General features: G+C 39.2%; 1 long non-coding RNA gene across 3 annotated transcripts in view; it reads right to left on the bottom strand.

The window, feature by feature from the left end:
- Positions 1–1,951: 1,951 nt before the first annotated feature.
- LOC144230741 (uncharacterized) overlaps positions 1,952–5,410 on the bottom strand; it is a 7,397-nt gene continuing 3,938 nt past the window's right edge. For all 3 annotated transcript variants that reach the window (XR_013334859.1, XR_013334858.1, XR_013334857.1), the window contains one exon: positions 1,952–2,037. This is a non-coding gene — a long non-coding RNA (uncharacterized LOC144230741). The remainder of the gene's footprint in view (positions 2,038–5,410) is intronic.

Below are 5,410 nucleotides of genomic sequence, written 5' to 3'. Positions count from 1 at the left end.
ATTGTTTCTTTAGTGATTTTCTGTCTGTTTGATCTATCCATTGCTCTAAGCGGAGCATTAAAGTTCCCTCCTATTAGTGNTTTTAATCTGAAGGTAGCTTCCAGTCTAAAATGCATTTCTTGTAGACAGCAAATAGATGGATTTTGTTTTTTTACCCTTTCTGCTACCCTATGACTTTTGCTTGGAGCATTCAGCCCATTTACATTCAGTGTTATTATTTAAACATGTGGGTTTAGAGTCATTGCGTCCTTTGTGGGATTCAGGCTTGTGGTGGTGTCTCTGGTATCTTGCATTCCTCATTCTTCCCTCAGAGAGTCCCCGTCAGGATTTCTTGCAGGGCTGGTTTAGTGGTGACGAATTCTTTCAATTTTTGTTTGGGAAGACTTTTATCTCTCCTTCTATTTTGAATGACAGGCTTGGTGGATAGAGGATTCTTGGCTGCATATTTTTACTGTTCATCACATTGAAGATCTCCTGCCATTCCTTTCTGGCCTGCCACATTTCATTAGATAGGTCTGTCACCACTCTGATAGGTTTCCCTTTGTATGTTAAAGACCTTTTCTTGCTAGCTGCTTTCAAAATTCTCTTTGTCCTTCTATTTTGCTAGTTTCACTATGATATGTCGTGCAGATGACCAATTCAAGTTACGTCTGAGGGGAGTTCTCTGTGCTCTTGAATTTCAACTTCTACTTCCCTCTCCATGTTGGGGAAGTTCTCTACTATAATTTGTTCCAGGACTCCTTCAGCACCCTTCCCTCTTTGTTTGTCTTCTGGAATTTCTATGATACGGATATTGTTCTGTTTGATGGTATCGCTGAGCTCTCGAACTCTTCTTTCATGTTTCTGGATCAGTTTATCTCTGTTTTTTTCACTGTCTTCTTTTTCTATAATAGTGTCTTCTAAATCACTTATTCTCCTTTCTGGCTCTTCAATCCGTTCATTGGACCCCTCCAGTTTATTATGTATCTCATCGCATTTTTTAATGGATCATAATTATTTTTAAGCTCCATATTGTTTGCAGCCATAGTTTCTCTGATGCCCTCCATGCTTTTTTCAAGCCTGGCGACTAATTTTATGATTATTGCTCTAAAGTCTTGTGCAGTTATGTTGCTTATATCTGTTTTGAGCAGTTCTCTAGCTATCATTTCTTCCTGGAGTTTCTTTGGAGGAGAGTTCTTCCGTTTCGTCATTTTGGTTAGCTTTCTATCTCTTGGTACTTTTAAAAGCTTGGTGTACACTCAGCCCCTGCAAGTTCTGATGTATTAGAGAGGGCTCTCTTGATTGTTCAGGGCTTGTCTGTTCAGGAAGTGTTCTTTGGATGGTGTCTCTTGGTTTCTCTTGTTGAGCTTTTGGTTATTTTGTTTCCCTACTGGTAGTGATATTTGTGACTCTCCACCTGTGTAGTTTGGCTTTTTTCTTGATGCAGCCTTATGAGGTTTCCTTACCAGTGTACTCTGTCTCTTTCTCTTCCCAAACTCCTGTAGCTCAGTGTCCTATGACTTCAGGCCTTCTCTGTTTGAGAGATGGGTGCAGGAGAAATGTATGGTGCTCCTTATTTCTCCGCCATCTTGCCTCCAACCGAGTACATCACTATTTTAATTACTACAGTGTTACAGCAAATATTTTATTTGGTATGTTAAATTCTCCTTTCTTCTTTTCAAAACTCCCTTGCATATTTTGTTTTTATTTTTTCCTAAATAGAATCAAATATCTCAAAAGGGTTTTATGCTTAGATATTTTTCACATGCTTCTTCTATATCAGTTGAGTTTGCATTAAAGGACAATGACTTTCACCTCAGTCAACTGTAGGATCCCTTAGAATTTAGCTTTCTTTTTGATTAACAGAACTATTTTGAATACAGAAGTGCAAACTACTGTGATTTTTTGAACCTCTCAGAAACGACAACTTATCCCAGACATAAACAGATCACATAAGATCTCTTACCTGCAGCTCAGCTTAAACTGCTTAATAATGTTGCTGATTTTCTCAAATCTATGGGCATCACGCTGCTCTTTACACTGATAGTGAGAAATCACCTATGAAAAAAAGAAATGCTCTTAAGTATGCAAAGTTGTCACATCACCTTCTGCTACTCAGTCCTCAAGGCAGACTTCTGTCAGTTTCTTGGTCACCCTTATTTTCAGGGTAGAACTGGTGCCCAGCCTACTGTCTCTTCTTCTCTCCCATATCCTGCCAGTATTCTGCATAATTTCAACATCCCTATGTATAACCCACACAGTGGTGTTTATTTATAATTTAATGGATATTAAAATATTATCTATTTTGGTTTCTCTGCTGTTCTTTCTCACTTATGTTAATTAAATGCTCATTGTGTTTCAATATTTCACAGGATGTTTTTTTATTTGAAAAAGACAAATTAGGGGTACCTGGGTGGTCAGTCAGGTTAAGCATCTGACATTGGCTCAGATCATGATCTTATGGTTCCTGAGTTCGAGCCCCACATTGGGCTCTGTGCTGACTGCCAGCTCAGAGCCTGGAACCTGTTTCAGATTCTGTATCTCCCTCTCTCTCTGACCCTCCCCTGCTCACACTCTCTCTCTCTCTCAGAAATAAATAAAACATTAAAATTTTTCTAAATAAATAAATTAATGTTAAAAATGTTTTTAAAAAGTACAAAGTAAAAAAAATTAAAACATTTTAGCTGTTCTTCAGATGTACCTACTGTAGTGATTTTTTAAAATGTTTATTTTGCGAGAGACAGAGCATGAAAAGGGAAGGGGCAGAGAGAGAGGGGGACACAGAATTCAAAGCAGGCTCCAGGCTCTGAGCTTTCAGCACAGAGCCTAATGCACGGTTCGAACCCACAAATTGTGAGATCATGACCTGAGCTAAAGTTGGATGCTTAACTGAATGAGCCACCCAGGTGCCCCACTGATGGACTGATTTTAATGAAGGGTATAACTAAGTAGCTTTAGGCATTACATTTAAAAATCTTAAATATGCCTTGAGCAGAGCCATTGCCTGTCCAGGCCCCTTTCCTATCAGAGCCCCCTACCTGATGTTAGCTGAGTGTCCACTGAGGCCTGAGGAATACAGCAGCTAGGAATAATGCAATTAGACTGCAATTCCATTCTGTTGGTTTTTGGAACTGAGGCCATGATTAAGAGGAACATCCATGGACATTCATATTGTAGCACTACAGGTGAAATTCTTGGACTGGTGCAAGATGAACAAGAGTAAAAGCATTTGCCAAGATTCATTACACAAGAATGAATGTCAGAGGTTGAAACATGATCTGATATTGTTATAGTTTGAACCACAAACAATGCTGACATGTGATTCAGCAGAATTATTACCATTACCCACCAGGTAGCTTCTAGGAAACCAAAGTCTTTGGGTTCCAGAGAGAGTATGGTTGCAAAGGTGAAACTTAAAAGAACTGATGGAAGGATATCACCAGGAGTGGAGCCTTTGGCTTAATTTCACTCAGTACACGAAACCTCAACCATGGACAGGACTGACATAGATAGCTCTTTCCCAATTCCATGCATGGTGGTGCATGGCCATTTTTAGTTGGTGGAGCAATTTGCCTGGTTAATTTCAATAATGAACAAGACTTTGGCATGCTATGTAATTACAAGACTCCCAAGCTAGGATCACTCAAACACATAAAGCAGTTAATAACAAACATAAAAGAAATAATCGATTATAATACAATAATAGTAGGGGACTTTACAGCACACTTAGGTCAATGGACAGATTATTTAAATAGAAAATCAACAAGGAAACAATGGCTTTCAAAGACATAATGGAACACGTGGATTTAATATATTCAGAACATTCCATCCTAAAACAACAGAATATGCCCACAAAACAAACCTCAAGAAATTCAAGAATATCAAATCACACCATACATATTTTCTGACCACAACTGTATGAAACGATAAGTAAAAGAAAAAGTTGGCAAATACACAGAGATAAGGAACATGTTACTAAACCAGTGAATGGATCAATCAGAAAATCAAAGAAGAAATAAATGAAAGAAATGAAAATGAAAACAATTGCCCAAATCCTTTGAAATGCAGCAAAACCAGTTCTAAGAAGGAAGTTTATATAGCATTACCAGCCTATTTCAAGAAGTTGGAAAAATCTCAAAACAAGCTAACCCTATACCTAAAGGAGCTAGAGAAGAGAATAGCAAACAAAACCTAAACCAGCAGGATGAAGGAAATAAGATCAGAGCAGAAATAAATGATGTAGAAAATTTTAAAAATCAATAGAACAGATCAATAAAACCAGGAGCTGATTCTCTGAAAAAGTAAAATTGATAAGCCTCTGAGCACACTGATCAAGACAGAGAAAGGACCCAAGTAAATAAAATCATAAATAAGACAGGAGAAATAACAACCATTCATATAAAAAAGCATAAGAAAAACTATATGCCAACAAATTGGACAGCCTAGAAAAATGGATATATTCCTAGAAGCATATAAACTACCAAAACTGAAAAAGGAGGAAATAAAAAACTTAAATAGACTGATAACCAGCAAAGAAACTGAATTAGAAATCAAAACTAGGGTTACTAGGGTGGTTCAGTCCGTTAAGCGTCCGACTTTGGCTCAGGGCATGATCTCACTGTCTCTGAGTTTGAGCCCTGTGTCAGGCTCTGTACCGGCAGCTAGAGCCTGAAGCCTGCTTCTGATTCTGTGTCTCTCTCTCTCTCTCAGCCCCTCACCTGCTAGGTGCGCTCTCTCTCTCTCTTTCTCTCAAAAACAAAAACATAGCCAAAAAAAAGAAAGAAAGAAAGAAAGAAAAAGAAAGAAAGAAAGAAAGAAAGAAAGAAAGAAAGAAAGAAAGAAAGAAAGAAAGAAAAAAGAAATCAAAACTCTCCCAACAGAAAAAAGGCTAGGGCTGGATAGCTTCACAGGCAAATTTCACTAAACATTTAAAGAATTCCCGGGAGGTGAGTGGCAGAGAAGTAAGGAGCTCCGTACTTGCACTCGCGCCCATACATCACACGGAAAAGATCTGAAGCCATTGGAAACCTTACAAAACCTGAGAGATTGGGAGAAAAAGGACGCAGAATCCACTGAGAAAGCCTTCTAACGTGACTGCGAACTGGGGAAGATAAAATCGGGCCGGGATCGGAGACTCCAGGATCGGAGGCGATCCCCCTCTACCGGGAGTGAGAGGGGAAAAAGAGAGAGTCCAAAACAGAAAAACCTCCGCTTGGGGCATAGAAACACCCTGTGCACCAAATAAGTGCACGCCGGGTCCCCTCGCGCCAGCTGGTCNAGAGACTCTTGAATGCTGACAAAAAATGAGGACTGATGGGTGTGGGGGGGGAGGGGAGGATGAGCATGGAGGAGGGCACATGTGGGGATGAGCACTGGGTGTTACGTGGAAACCAATTTGACAATAAACTATTTGTAACAAAAAAAAAAAGAA

Source organism: Crocuta crocuta, unplaced genomic scaffold, assembly GCF_008692635.1.
Source record: "Crocuta crocuta isolate KB4526 unplaced genomic scaffold, BGI_CrCroc_1.0 scaffold2528, whole genome shotgun sequence".
Taxonomy (NCBI): Eukaryota; Metazoa; Chordata; class Mammalia; order Carnivora; family Hyaenidae; genus Crocuta; species Crocuta crocuta.
The sequence above is the reverse complement of the archived record's forward strand: the minus strand, read 5'-3'. Positions and strand labels throughout refer to the sequence as shown.